This window comes from Phascolarctos cinereus, unplaced genomic scaffold (genome assembly GCF_003287225.1).
Source record: "Phascolarctos cinereus isolate Bilbo 61053 unplaced genomic scaffold, phaCin_HiC Scaffold_1;HRSCAF=81, whole genome shotgun sequence".
In the NCBI taxonomy this organism is placed as follows: Eukaryota; Metazoa; Chordata; class Mammalia; order Diprotodontia; family Phascolarctidae; genus Phascolarctos; species Phascolarctos cinereus.
In genome coordinates, this window is record NW_027555514.1 from 26056756 (window position 1) to 26073369 (window position 16614).

General features: G+C 38.2%; 1 protein-coding gene across 2 annotated transcripts in view; it reads right to left on the reverse strand.

Annotated features, from left to right (window-relative positions):
• ZCWPW2 (zinc finger CW-type and PWWP domain containing 2) overlaps positions 1-16614 on the reverse strand; it is a 150290-nt gene that overhangs the window by 35356 nt on the left and 98320 nt on the right. The gene's annotated exons all lie outside the window — the stretch shown is intronic.

Genomic DNA, 16614 nt, shown 5'->3' on the forward strand with positions numbered 1-16614 from the left:
GATAGAGAAGATCATGGGCAATAAAATGGCTCATTTTGACGACATGAAATGGAAAAGTTTTGCTGTAACAAAACCAATGCAGCCAAAATTAGAAGGAAAGCAAAAGTGGAGGGAGGGATTTTTTATAGCAATTTTCTCATCATTTTTCAAATATATAGGAAACTGAATCAAATTTATAAAAATAAAGCCATTTCCCAATCGATAAATGGTCAAAGAATATAACCAGGACATTTTTTAAAAAGAAAAAATAAATGCTATCAATAGTCATATAAAAATGTTCTAAATCACTAATATTTAAGATCAATGCAAATTAAAACAATTCTGAGGTACCACTTTATACCTTTCAGATTGGCTAACATGACAGAAAAGGAAAGTAACAAATACTAGAAGGGATGCGGAAAAACAGGGACACAAAACAGTGGAGCTGTGAATTAGTCCAACCATTCTGGAATAGAATTTGCAACTATATACTCAAAGGGCTATATAGTTGTGCATACTCTTCGATGCAGGGATACAGCTACTAGGGTTGTATTCCAAAGAGATCAAGGAAAGAAGAAAAGGATCCACATGTACAAAAATATTTACAGCCATTCTTTTTGTGATGGCAAAGAAATGGAAACTGAGGGGATGCCCATCAATTAAGGAATGGCTGAACAAACTGTGGTATATGATTGTTATGGAATATATTTTTGTGCTGTAAGAAATAATGAAGTGGATGGTTTCAGAAAGACCTGGGAAGCCTTATGTGAACTGATGCAAGGTGAAGTGAGCAGAAACATGAGAACATTGTATACAATAACAGCAATATTGTAGTGATAATCAAAGACATAGCTACTCTGATCAATACAATGATCTACTCCAGAGAGAGAACTGACAAACTCTGGGTGCAGACTGAAGTGCACATTTTTTCACTTTTTTTCTGCAACATGGCTAATATGGAAATATGTTTTGCATGACTTCATACATATAATGTGTATCACACTGCATGCCTTCAAAGGAAGGGAGAGAATTTGGACCTGAATATCAAAAATGAATATAAAAAATAACATTATATGAAGGGAATCTATGCACCATCTGGGATTTTCCTGTAACTAAATCTCTCCTCAACTCTCTGAATATCCCTTAAAGATGGACACAGCAGTACTATGTGACCTTGGACAAGCCACTTCATCTTTGTAAACCTCACTTTCCTCTTCTGTAAAGTGGATATAATAATAGCAATGTTACATAATCCATAAGACTAGTGAGGAGAAAAGGCTTTGCAAACTGAAAAGAGCTTCACAAAATTGAGATTTCATTATTGTAACCATTGGTCACATGTTGATTACAAGTCCCTCAACAGAATTTTGAAGGGAAATGAGAAAGCATCTTTTCTCTTGCTCTCTAGGAATCGAGACAGAATTGCAGTGAGTATATGTAACAATAGGTACTCAAAACCATTGATAATTTTGAACTAATGTTTTTAGTAACATCATCATAATCGTAGGAACAATGAAGAGTTTATGTTCATTTTAAAGGTAGAGAGAAATGGAGAGTCCATGCATGGAATGCTTCATAGGAGCTGATTTTCTGTGATTCCATTAACCACTTGGATCCAAAATGTCAACTACATACTTGAACTGTAATATTGGTCCATCTTGTTTGATACTACTAATTTACACTGATGTAGTGCTCTTTTCTCAGTAATCGTTTAACTGCTTTGTAGATGGAAGTGAGAGGGAGAGAGAAGCAAAGTAGGGGGTAGGGGAAGACATATCTAGTGTTACAGTCAAAGCCCACACAAGAAACAAAACCACAATTCCATTCTTTTCTAACCTTACACTAAGTAAAGGATCTCTTTATATCTCAGTTTTATTTTTTTTTGGGGGGTGGGGAAAGGATGATTCCAAACCTTAGAGAAGCTCAGTTATTATTTATGTGCATAAAAACAGAGAGGTGTTTTTTAAAAGATTCTAGAATTGTTATTTTTAAAAAAATTGTTGAGATGAAATCATACCTGTAAAGAAATGGAACCAGGAAAAATGAAAAATAAAATAGAGGAACTATAAAATTCAGTCTCTAGATCCAAATAGCAGTGAGTACATACAACAAGTGTGCACCATGTTTCTGTAGACTGATGATGGGGACTCAAATTGAAGAAGTGTTTATTTCTCAAGAGAACCTGCAAAGACCGATTAAATCCTATAGAGTATATACTATTTCTTTCTAGTTCAAAACAAAAAAATAAAAGTCAGCAATGAGACCCATTATTGATGTGCATCAAACATACTGCTCTAAGTGGTACCCAACTTTCATATATTCAGAAAACTAAATTTATGTCAATTAATTTCTTGAATTAACCCATTTTGACAAATGAGTTGCTCTGTATAGGGAATTTTTTTCATTATACTTCTATGCTAATAAGAATAACATTTAAATAGTACCTTATTCTGCAGTAATAAGGAAGAAAATTCTAAATTTTATCATTCTAAAATCATTTTAGAATGATAAAATTACTAATTAAAAGACATCAATTTAGGTCTCACAAATAAATGTCAGGACTCTATGATGAAACTCTACATTACTTTACAGAAGTGCTCCCCTCTAGTCTGTTCTTCAGTGTTTTTTCAGGTCACCTCTCAGACCACCAGCAGCTACAGTGGCTTCCAGGCACTTTCCTTATGCAGATGGAAAGATTGTCACCTATAGTGGTCTGCCCAAAGTGTGCTCTGTGCTGTGACTATGACCCTTTTAAAATGTATGTGTGTGGAGGTGGAGGAGGGAGAATTATGAGAAGATGATGGTGCATGTAGGACCTAGGGGGCACAAATCCCCCCAAAAAATATTGCCAGTAAAGCTCTAAAAATGCCCTGGAAGTAACAATGACAAAAAATAACTAAACTAAACTCAAGCTTCTTGAACTCCTAATCTTGCCTTCATATTTGGGAACTTCAACAAACATATTAATATTCCCTCAAATATTCCAGTTCTTCAAGCTACTTAATTCCCATCAACACCTCCATCCTACTTCAGCTCTACTCAATGATAGTCATACCCTTGCCATCACCCCTAAATGTTCCACTTCCACATTCATGAACTTGGAAATTCCTCTGAGCCTCATTTTTTATTATTCCCTCTTCCTGTCTTTTTCATCATCATAGAGACCTCGAATTCCTCCACTCCTCAGTTCTTTTCTAGGTTATCACTTGTACACTGACTATACTCTCCTTGCTTCTCTTTCTTGACCTTTTGGTGAGCCAGTTCACCAAACTACACTATCCTCTAAGCTCTAGTCCCTTACCTCCTCAACTTGTCAATGTCTACCAAGTCCTACTTTTTAATTACTCCCACCATCTGAACAAAATTATATTGACTGGTTCCACTACAAATTTGTTACATAATCTCAAATGTGCCCTCACTGTTGCAAGGAAATCCTTTCATACCTCCCAAATCCAGTCACTCTCCCACTCACTGCAATAGCTATTCCAAACCTTTTTATCACACTCTTCAAATATTCCATCTTACCCCATGCTCCCACACTCTTAGGTGAAGACATTGCTTAATATTTCAAAGGAAAAAAGTAAATCATTCACTAAGAGCTCCCACTTCTCTCCTCCTATATCTCATATCACTCAGATGTTTTCCCTACGATCTATCTCATCCTTTCCTCTTATCTCACATGGAGAGATATCACTTCTCCTTACCAAGGCAAACTCTTCCACATGCACTCCTGATCCCATTCCAACTCATCTTCTCCAAAAGATTGCCTCTCCTAGCATCTCATATCTCACTAATCTTTAATTTTTCCCTATCTATTGGCTGTTTCTCTGCTGCCTACAAACACTCTCACATCTTCCCCATCCTCAGAAAACAGTCACGTGATCCATGGACTCTTTTTCCTATATTTCTCTTCCATTTCATGACCAAACATTTGGTGCCTCTATTCCTCTCCAATCACTTTCTTCTATGCCCTCTACAATCTCACTTCTGATTTCATTGTTCAACTGCTCTCTCCAAAGCTCTTGATTGCCAAATATAATGGCCTTTTCTCAATGTTCAACCTTCTTGACTTCCCTACAGCTGTAGCACTATTGATAACTGTTTTTGACTGAATATTGTCTCCTCTCTACATTTTCATGACACGGTTTTCTCCTGGTTCTCTTCCTACTTGTCCAATTGTTCTTTCTCAGTCTCCTTTGCAGGATCTACCTCCAGGTCATTCCCATTAATTTTGGATGTCCCACAAGTCTCTGTCCTGGGCCTTTTTCTCTTTTCCTTCTATACTATTTCACTTAGTGACCTCATCTGCTCTCAGAGATTCAATTATCATCTCTGTGCAGATGATTCTCAAATCCATCCTTAATTTCTTTCCTGATTCACACCTACCTACTGGACAGCTCAAACTAGATGTCCCAATTCAACATATCCAAAACAGAACTCATTCTCTTTTCCCTCCTCCAACAGGCCCCTCTTGGGTAGTACTATCCTCCGATCACTCAGGTTCACAATCCTTGCTATCTTTGACTCCTCATTTGCATTCATCTTGCACATTCAGTCTGTCATCAAATCCTGTCATCACTGTTTTTATGGCACTTCTCAAACACGTCCTTTCCCTCCAGTCATGCAGCTTCTACCTTGCTACAGGCCATTCCCATCTTGCCCTTGTACCACAGAAGTAGCCTTTGGGCTGGCTTCTCCAGCTCCAAACAGCTGCCAAAGTGACCCTCCTAAAGTACAGCTCTGACTATATCACCTGTCTACTCAATAAGCTGCATTGGCTCCCTATTACATCCAGGAACAAATATAAAATCCTGTTTGACTTTTAAAGCCCTTCACTACCTGGCTCCTTTCTAGGGGTTGCTAGGTGGCACAATAGATGGAGAGCCAGGCCACGAGTGAGGAAGACCTGAGTTCAAATCGAGACTCAACCACTTAATAACTGTACCACCCTGGGCAAATCACTTAACTCCTATTTGCCTCAATTTCCTTATCTGTAAAATGGGGATAATAACAGTAGCTCTCTCCCAGAGTTGTCGTGAGGATCAAACAAGATAATAACTGTAAAGCTCTTGGCACCATGCCTGGAACATAGTAGATGCTATATCAATGTTAGCTGGTATTATTATTTTTCATTCTTCTCATACTTTACTCCTTTCCACATACTCTATGATTCAGTAGCACTGAACTTGTTCTGCTTACATGACATTCTACCTCCTCTCTTCACTAGCTGTGCCTCCTGCTGGCACTGCTCTCCCTCCTCACCTCCATCTCCTGGCCTCCCTAGGTTCCTTCAAGACTTGGCTCAAATCCCAACTTCTGGCAGAGGCTTTTTCCTAGTCTTCACCTCCTCCCACTCCCATCAATTCCTGTTAATGTCTCCCTTCTGCTACACTTAGTCACTTACTTCAATCCCATTTACCCGGTATATCTTGTTTGCACATAGTTGTTTGCATGTTGTCTCCCCTGAAAGACTGTGAGCTCTTTGTGGGCAGGGGCCATGCGCTCCACTTTCTTTGTATCCTAAGTGTTCATCATAGGGCCTGGCACGCAGTTAGTTCTTAATAATTGTTCGTTGACTAACTGACACCCAGTTGTAGACTCTATAAATAAACTGCCAGAATTCTCAGAAGCAGGATAGAGAGACAAGCTAGAAGATGTAGAAGGCAAAGAACACAAGTAGCCTCATCCCAGAGCAGGAGACAGGGCCAGATCAAGGGTAATAGTGGGGTGACCCCAGTGCACATTAGCCAAAACATGAGACAGAACAAGATGAGCATGCAATGAAGTCCAAGCTGTAGTGAGAAACAGGGTCAGAGCAGTGCCCATCATGGAGCAATCTAGGAGCTCCAAGCCCAGAATGAACAGTGTCAGAACAGCACTTACGCAGCCTGGTCCATCATCCAGGCAGCTCATTCCTGAACTACTATAGGAGATAAAGCCAGACAACTCCTATGGATAGCAGGGCCTAATCTCAGCTTCTGGACTCAGGATCAAGCAGGACCTACACACACAATCCTAGTGTATGAGAGCAGAGATTGACTCGGGTACAAGCTCCCAATCTAGAAAATGAGTCAATGTCTGACCACAAGAATTAAGCGAGTACCTAGAAGAAATGAAAGAAGAGTTAAAATATGGAATACCTAGTGAGGAAAAAATGGCAAGGAAAATAAATATCTTAAAAGAGATGGAGGGGGGTGTAAACCTTTCCCAAGGACTGAACTTCCTGAAAATTAGAATGGGCTAAACAGAAAGTGATCCTATGAGATAATTAGAAATATTAAAACACATTTAAAGATTAAAAAAGCAGAAGAATGTGAAGGTGTCTGACCTGGAAAACAGGAGAGATAATGTAAGAATCATTAGATTTCTAGAAAATAATGACCAAAAAAAGAGCTTAGATGCCACATTCCAAGAAATTATGAATGCATATTGCATAAATCTCTTAGAAGCAGAGGACAATGTAAAATTAGAAAGATTCCATTGGTCACATTATGAAGGAAACCCCAAAATGAAAACTTTCAGGAATGTCAGAGCTGAAATTCATAGCTTCTAGATCAAAGAAAAGTTACTAAAAAGAAAGTTACATGATAAATTTATTATATATTTAAAAGGAATAGCAAAGTTTTATATAATAGATTTGCAGTTTCCCATGCAATCACCTTTTTTTTCCTATTTTACTATGTTGTAGAAATACTTGTTTTATTTCTGAAGTTCAGAATCAAGTATTTTTTTAAAAAAGACAGCCAGAAAGAAAGAGTTCAAGCACCAAAGAGCTACAGTCAAGATCATACAAGAATTGGAATCTATCAATGAGTAGGGAACTTGGAATATGATATTCCAAAAGGCAAAAGACTTATAACTCCTGAATAACCTATCTGGCAAAATTTAGTATAATCCTACAGCATGAAAATAGACTTTTAATGAAATAACATATTTCCAAGTATTCCTGATAAAAGATTCTGTCAAAAGCTAGTCCTTTTGATATGGAATTGCAGGAAAAAAAGAAAAACATAGGTACATCCACTTGATCAACTGGAAAGAACTATCTATATGCAGATGAATTGCTTATGTACTAATAGAGGGCACAGAAACAACCCTATTATTAGAATACTGATATTTTTAAGAGTCATAGAAAAAACTAAATATGGTAAGCAGAGAATCTGGAGATGGTTTTGTTATGTTTTGAGGGTCTTGGAAGAAGGAAATGGGAAAGACGGAGAACTATCCTGGCGAGGAAAGGAAGAAGAAGAGAAAGAAATGTACTCTCTCATATAATAGGGATGCATGTGATAAATTTTATACAAAATTACAGGAAGAAGTGGGGAAAATGGACATCCCACAAACCTCACTTTCATCAAAAGCAGGCAAAGAAAGGTTGAGAGAGAGAGAGAGAATAGAGACTTTTTTTACTTTTTTGCTACATACCCAGTTCTTGGCATACTGCCTGGCACATAGTAGGCACTCAGTAAATGCTTGTGACATAATAAATACTAACTGACTTACTGACTGGCACAGAAATACATTAAACAGAGAAATGGATGGGGACAAGAAGAAGGAAGGGGGGGGATTATGAGGGAGGACAAGATAGATATAATCACAAGTAAAATAAAATCCAATGTAAAAGGAAGTATTGGGAAAGTGATATTAAAAGGAAAAGGGAAAAATTAAATTCTGGGATCAAGATTAGGCAAGGGGAGAAGAAGAGAGACAACAGAGTAAAAAAGGGGGGCACATCACTTATAGATTACAAGTGTTGAGCAAACTCCTCTTCCAACCACTCCTTTGAAAAGAGGTAAGAAAAGGCAAAGATGGAAAATTAAGAGGACACCATTAAGGATCACAATTGTGAACATGAATGAGAGGAACTCACATACAAAACAGAATAGGATTACAGAATGGATTAGAAATCAGAATCCAACAAGATGTTTAGAAGAAAAATAATTGAAACATAAAGATTCATACAGTTAAAATGGAAGGCTGAAGTAGAAGCTATTATGCTTCAAGTCAACACAAAAAAGCAAGGGGGAAATGATGATTTCAGACAAGGACACAGTAAAAATGATTTTAGAAAGAGGACAGCAGGAAAATGACATGCTTAAAATCATAGATAATAAATCACAATCAATAATGTGTGTGTGTGTTTGGAGGAAGACATAGACAGTAAACCTATAATAGTGGGGAACCTCAATGATGCTTTTCAAACTTTGAAAATCTAATAAAAAGATAAAGAAGAAGAAAGTTAAGCACTTATATAGAACTTTAGAAAAATAGATGTATAGATCTCTGCAAATTACTTAATAGGAAGAAAAGAAGGTTCACATATTTCTCAGATGTGTGTGGGACCTTTACAAAAATTGTCTATGTATAATGGATTTAAAAAACTTCAAAAATGTAGGAAAAAAACAAATATATCCTTTAATGACTACATGGAACTGATTAGAATTTATGAGAACATGAGCCATTCCCCAATATATAAATGATCAAAGCACGTGAAATCAGTTTTTAAAAGAAGAAATCCAAGCTCTCAAGAAGTGAAAAAAAGTTTCATGTTATTAATATTTAGAGAAATTCAAAGTAAAGCAACTCTGAACTTCTACCTCATACCCATCAGATTGTCAAAGATGACAGAAAAGGGAAAATAACAAAATTTGGAGAGGCTACAGTAAAACATGAATTCTGATGCACTCTTGACTATTGGTGAATTGGTCCAGACATTCTAGAAAGTAATTTGAAACCATGGGCAAAAAGTCACTAAATAACACACATGCTCTTTGACCCAACAATACAATATTTGACCTATGCCCCCAATGAGTGCAAAAAGATCCACATTCACAAAAAATATGTATAGCAACTCTTTTTGTAGTAGCAAAGAACTAGAAATTGAGAAAAATATCTTTCCATTGAAGAATAACTGAACAAATCATGGTGTATGAATATAATGGAATATTATTGTGCCATTAAAAAGAGATAATCTCAAAGAAATCTGGAAGATTTTATGCAATGATGGAGAGTGAAGCAGGTAGAACCAGGATAAAAATATATATAACAACATCATGCAGAAAAATAACTTAGAAAGACTTGAGAACTCTGATCAATGTAATAACCAAGTATATTTGCAACATGAACACTTCCAGATGAAGCATTCTAGCTACCTCTTGACAGAGACCTAATGGACTAAAGATGCAGAATGAGACATACATTTTCACATACAGCCAATGCTGGAATTTGTTTTTCTTGACTATAAATAAGTAAATGGATAGATGGATGGATGAATATGTGTGTATCTATGTATTTGTTATAAGGGCTTTGTTTGGTTTGGTTTTGGATTTTTTTGAAGGGGCAGGGATGAGAGAATTAGAGGGAATAGGGATAGGGCAGCCAAATAAAAAGAAAATAAAGAGGGCTATTGAGGCATCTTTCTTCTTTTTTAAAAGCAGAAGAAAAAAAAAAAGAAGAGAAGGCCAGCCTTTTAAAAACACAGATAAGCAGGATAGCTTTGAAAGCTACTGGTTGAATGTACTTTAAAAAATAAAAAAAGCTATACGTAACAGAGATTTGCAGTGTCATGTATACTCCTTTTTCTGTTCTAGTACTGTATGTAAATGCTCATTTTATTTGGTGTTTGTTAAGCTCAGGACAAAACTATTTTTTTAAAATAGCATCTGGGTGGGGTCAACACAGTAGCATCACTCATTCTCAATTTATAGCTAGAGATAATCTAGTCCAACCCTTCATTGAGCAGAGGAGGAAACCCAATCTGAGGGCTGTGAATTCATTTGCTCAAGGTTACAGAAGGTATCTAGTTACAGAACATGGATGTCTTCATCTGACAGTAAGGGAACACATTTTCTTGCTGGATAAAGAAGTTATTACTCAGTCCTATGACAAGATGCTGTATCGCTGCCTACGGGGAAGACTCAGGTGGAATATTTGGCTTAAGTGCTGAATGATGGACAAATGAAAGGTGAAGGGATAGCACAATAAATTTCAGCAGTGTAAATCACTGTTTTTGATCATCATTTTGGTCTCAAAAATCAATTTTTATGGCAAAGAAATGGGAAAAACAATCATCTTTTACCAGCAAAATTGTACCCTGACAAAGTAGACCTTTGCATGCAAATTTAGAAAAGCCAGAGGTAGTGGCTGCTATAAGCTATTATATTTTTGTTAACTCTAATGCTTCACTGCAACCAGATGTATTGGAACCAAGCTAAAAACAATCTACTGGAGCACAATTCTTTCCTTTGACAAAGAGGTGGGGAATTCTAGGTGCAGAAAACTACATACACAAAGTCACTCTGTTGTTTAGCTTCTTATTAAGGGAAGGTTCTACAGAGGCATATTCAGGAAATGATTGTGATATAAAAAAGACATCAATAAAATGTGTTACAAAATATAATATCTTTATGAAAAGAAACAATCACCAGAGAGGGGAATTTGATCTCATGTAGGTGTCTCTCAGACCCCAAGGCTACAGATTTCCTAAGAAGTTCTTGCCCCTCAGTGGCTCTATGGGATGAAACAAAAGAACAACTGGACAGGGAAGCTGCAAGGCCAACTGGATCTTTTTCAACATGCCCCAAGCACTTGTGAGGACAATAAGAGTGAAGACAAGCCACCTTCAGTAAAGAGATGCATGTCACCACGCAAAAGAAAACCCAAAAGAAAAGCAAAATGAGATTGGAGACAGCCTGGGCTTCTTCTGTTCACTCATCTTCTTCCAGATAACTCTATGCCTGAGGCAAGAAGGCAGCAGAGGGGATCTGTTATAATATTTATCTTTGGAGAAAGATGCATTTAAAGCTAAATGAATTCTTAAGTGAGTTACAGTACATGAATTCCATATTAATAGCAAATTTAGCAATTAATGCAGGCTCCAAGGCATCTGATCATAAAGTGTAAGTAACTTATGTTAGCGATAGTAGGCATAGGAGCAGGACTTGTAATTTCATTGGTATAGGAAATTCTCAGATGAGGAAGCTACCTCTAATGACCTGCAGGTCATTACTGTCTCTGAAGCATACAGTCTTACAGAGTTGCCTAGAGCAAAAATGTCAAGAGCCAAGTTGCATAGGACAGAAAAATTTCCTAATCTAATTGGGAAATGTTTAACACAATAAATAAAAATACAATGCAACAGAGATAATTTTAATCTGTGGTTTTCTAATTCAATATGCTGCCCCCCAGGAATTCATTTCTATTTCAGATGACACCACTGGCCTGGAGTACAGAGAGGTTAGTAACTTGCCTATAGGTAAAGAGCCAATGTGTGTCTGCTTGAACTCAGGTCCCTCTGGCTTCTAAGCCAGCTCTTCATCCACTATATTTCTCTGCTCCTCTGCCAGTAGTAATAACAAAGAAAAAGTTCTTCCCGTAGAGAACTTTCCCAATAATATAGTGGAAAATGGGAACTCTTTTCCTCTAAAAAATACACTGAGATTTCCAAAATTCTCTGAAGAGTAGTCATTTTGATATGAACTCAAAGCAAGTTCTCCAGTGCAGCCATAGGGATCTGTTCTTAGATCCATGCAGTTTCACCTTTTTATCAATAACTTGGATAAAAGTAGAAATGGCAAAATTATTAGATCAGTAGTTAATTCATACATGATAAGGATAAGTACTAAGTATGATCAGGGTTCTGGGCCCCACAAGTTAGGAAGGACATTGATAAGTTGCAAAACATTCAGAGGATCTAGTATGGCAAAGCAGCTTTAGGTCATGCCATATATAGATTGTTTAAAGGACCTGGAAATGTTTAGCCTGAAGGAGAGAATACTTAGGAGGAAATATGAGGTCATCAAAATATTTGAAGGGCAGTCATTTGGAAAACTGATGAGAAAGGGTCTGCCTAGGCTCATGGGGCATAACAAGGAAAAACGCATTGGAAGTTGCAAAGAGGCAAATGTGGATAGTATAAGAAAAGACTTCCTTCAATGAGTATGCAACAGGGCTCGCCTCAGGAAGGAACAGGTTCTCCCTCACTGGAGGTCTGCAAGCAAAGACTGGATAATGATCTTCTTAGGATATCATAGCATGGATTCTCATTCTAGTACATGTTGGACTCAGCCTCTGAAAGGCCTTATTACTCTGCAATTCCTTGATTCTGTGATTTTGAGTGAAGATCCCAAAAGATCTTGACACATCAGTGCATTAGACCATAGTTAATGAGAAGAAATGCAATAGGGATAAACATAAAGTTATGTATTTGAACTAAAAAAATCAGCTTTCCAAGGATAAGATGGAAGAAGAATGGTGAAGACTTTTGTGGACTTCAAGTTCAATAAATGGAAAGTGTGGCATGGCAACCAAAAACGCTAATTTGATCTTGGGTTACTTTAAAAGTGGCACAGCATCCAGAAAAGGGACCTGATACAGCCAGCCCTGCCATACTCTGCCATAGGTAGATCTCATCAGAAATATTGTTGCTTTCTAGGCACCAAACTTTAGAGTGGAGAGTGGAGAGTGTCCAGAGGAATGTAACCAGGCTGATGAAAGGCCTCAAGATCATCCCATATGAGAATCAGTTGAAAAAAAATGGAGATGTTTAATAATACTCATGATAATGGTAGTCATAGTAGCTAGCATATACATATATAGACACATATACACAACATACGTGTGTGTGTGTGTGTGTGTGTGTGTGTTGTGTGTGTGTGTGTATGGAGAGAGACAGTAGAAGCATTTTAAGGTTTGAAGAGTACTGTACACATATTACATCACTTGATCCTTACAAAAACCCTGAAAAGTAGGTGTTATTATTCTCTCCATTATATAGATGATGAAACTGAGGCTGAAAAGTTGAACAATTTGCCTAGGATTACACAGCTGGGAAGTGTCTAAGACCAGATTTGAACTCAGGCCTCCCTGACTCTAACTCTCATACTCTATCCACTGTACCACCTGGCCGACTCTTGGTTTAATATGAAGAAGACTCAAGAGAAACAGGCAGGGTAGCTATCCTCAAGAATCTAAAGACTTCTCATATGAAAGAGGGCAAAGACTTATTCTTTGGAGCCCCAGAGGACAGAATTCAAAGCAATTGTTGAAAGCTGCAGAGGTGAGTTTAACTCTGGAATCAGAACAAACCTCTTAACAATTAGAGGTATCCAATTAGGGCTGCCTGAGTAAGTTATGGTGGGCCCTCTCTGTGAGTTTTCAAGCAAAAGCTTCAATGATAATTTGCCAGGTATGTTTTAGATGGGGTTCTTATCCAAGCATGGATTAAATCAAATGTCCACCAAGATACAACCATAAACCTATGATCTAGAAATTTTGTATTAAATCATTGTGCTTTTAACTTCAATCAGCAGCATTTATGAAGTGCCTACTATGCACCAGGCACTGCACAAGTACTGGAAACAAGCATCACAACAGACATCAGTGAGGTTTAGAGAAATCATTTTCATTTCCCCTATCAAAAGAGTCTTGCTTTGACCCCACCAGGCTGGCAGTGCTCTTAAATTTTTAAATAGTTCTTAAGACTCTTATTCTCCCAACTGCTTCCCAGGAAATTTCCCTTCTTCTCTCAAGGTAAGGCCATAATTAGTGCAATTAATGATTCATATAAAACAAGGAACTATTCAAACAACTCAATGTGTGAATGGCAGCAAACCAACCTAACCATCCTCCCATTTCCTTTAAATTTCTGGCCTCAATTATGGGAAGCCAAGGTATAGAAGTGGGACCCTGGAGAGAGAAACAGGTGGAAAGTAAAAGCATATGATTGAAAAACCTTTTTACAAAGATGCTGAATGCAGCCTGGCAGATACTCAAAAACCAAAGCCAACAAACATGTTTTTTGACCTCTCAGCAATAGTGGTAGAAATTTCTCTAGCGTTTCTAGGGACAGTACCTCAATTACTGAACACATTAGTGATCCCAAACTACCTAAATCATTTACTACTTCTTAGGAATTGTTCTACCTACCTGAATCTTTCAGTCTGGACCCAACTTTAATGACCAGGTGACCTCACAAGTCATTAACTTGATTCATTCAACAGGAAGGATCAGGAAGAGAGGCATCCAATATTGATACCTCTGCCCTGTTGAAATCCTGAGGAAGAACCAAGCTCTCTATGGTTCTTGGGTAGCCATGGTGGTCTAAAGAGCATGGTTAGCATGGATTTAACAATTCAGTTAGCTCTGAACTTTTGCTTAATAAGAAAACCCTGCCTTCTCCTCAAACGTGTATATTTCACTGAGTACTAGTCACATGACAGGAATATAATAGAGTTGCTTCCCCATATCAAATGGCAGGACGTGATTAACTGTATATGTGGTTCTATCTTTTGCATAGAATCAAAAAAAGAAGTTAAATCACATACAATAGAACATCTGTGACTGCAGACACTATTAGACCTAGGCAGCTCTGGCACAATACTGAGGAGTCACTCTGCACCCAGGAATTCTAGGGAAGACCTTAATTGGTTGAACTCTCTAGGACTGCCTCACCTACAAGTAAGCAAAGGAGCACAACATAATACGTTGCAGGTATTTGACTTGCTCTTTCAATAAGGCCTGGATGAACATCCAAGAATTCTGTACTTGGCTCTCAGCTCCTCCTCCTTGCACAGAGATACTACCTTGGGATGTGATGCAGACTACAGCTCCTCAAGGCAGGTGGTGTTGGTGTTGGTGTTGTTTTCATTCAGTACCCTATCAGGGACAGTGATCTCCAGTTGTTTCTTGCCAGTTAGCTCACCATTCAAGAGTAGGAAGAAGGAACTTAGAATAGCAGACCACAGCAAAAAGAAGACTGCTCCTGCCATCCTGCACTGGCCTCTTCCTCTATGTCTTCTTCTTGTTCCTTGCTACTGCATCTCCTCACTCTCATGAGACACTCTTCTGTTCCCCAACTCCCACCCTCAGCCAAAGACAAGACATCTGATACAGACAAGGAGGGACTTGAGGGCAATAAGGGGGCTCACCCAAGAAGCAAAACATCTTGTGCAGAGGCCAGAGAGGCCTGCACACCCAGCCCACCTTGTGATCCTCCATCTCCTACACAGTAGCTAAGAGGTAGCAGTAACAGTAAATGCCACCGGAAGGTGATCACTGGAGATGACAGTGGCTTCTCGGGCTCTTTTTCCCCTAGAAGTACTGAGGGTGACATTAGAAGCAGCAACTAGGGCAGTCACACTGCCCCCTAGTAGGATAATACCTTGTGATGGCAACAACAGCTACTACACCCTCATCTCATGCAGCTAAGAATACAGCCCTCCAGCCTGCACTCTGAGTCACCTCATATTTTTATGAGCAGGAAAAATAATAATATGATCCCCCACTATATAATAGATACTTGATTTTTATTATCACTGAGTTCAATCAGACTTAAGACCCACTGTGCATGGAAAACTAAAAGCTACCTTACTAAATTTAATGAGATTGAACCTATAATGAAGCTATTTAGTCAACTATTAAATAGAAGCTAAGAGAACCTAATCAAAATTAAGTGCAAATGCCTAATAATAAGATTGCTATTGCTACAAAGCAGCCACATAACCTAGACTAACTAAGACAACGTACATTTATAGACATAGAGACACAGTCCTGCTTTACACTGATCCTTTATTCTAAACCTTTCATTTTGCCTTACCTATCCTACATCTATCCTTCCCCCTCACTGTGACACTCCAATTCAATCTCCTAGTCCATCACCCCTCTTTTGGTCTTCCTCCCTTCCCTTCACAGTAGTGACCTTATCGACCAATTCAACTACACATTTTTGGCTAACTTTGAATCCTTTAGCTCTTGTCTTTATCCCATCACCAGACAAGCTTTACCAAATCCCAACTCTGGATTACCCCCTACTAACTTCCTTGTTTGTATTCATGTGCTGATGAATAGACCTTGAGTATGTCTTATAACCATGCCAACTGTGGAAATAGGATTGGTCTATCTTTAATCAGGCTGCTCAATATATGGTGGTAAGAGAGAGTGCAGGTGGAAAGGTCAGCTGAGGCTGAGAAAGGTGGCACAATAGTAACCAACATGGTGGAGGGGCCTGGGTCTTTCTCCTCTGGCATCTTCACTGGGGTAAGGATCAGGGGCTCATAGGAATTTGTGATTTTCTGTGCATTTGTGGCTTGTGCGGCTCCAGAACCCAAAAAGAATGAGTAGCAGCAGCAGGTGGACAAAGCTGGAGGAGGAAGAGTTGGAGATGTTATATTCAGATCCAGTCAAGAGTTTTTTATCTAAAAGGTACCTGCTTGGGCTTAATCCCAATTCCCATTCTAGAAAAGAGATATCCAGCAGTGAAGACGCTGAGAGGCTTGGGCTCAGAATCACACTCTAGAGCAAATGGACACTGGATAGCTTTCCATTTTCAGATACTGAATCCAACCATCTTCTGATCTCAAGGTGTTGATGTATAGCTCATGCTTGGGCTTCTCCCCAAGTGAGTGGATCTTATAAACTGTGCTGTTGTTGTTGTTGTTAACAATAATTACAAAGAAAATTGCATAGAACATATAGTCCCTAATAACATATCCTCTTTCCCCTTTCTCTTCCTTTGCCCATTTCTTCCCTCTTTTCCTGAGTTTCATCATTACTCTCAAGAATATAACTTTATTTAAAGCATCTAGTCTTCTGCCACACTGAATTTCTTTCAAAAGAAAAACAGCATCAAGAGCATAA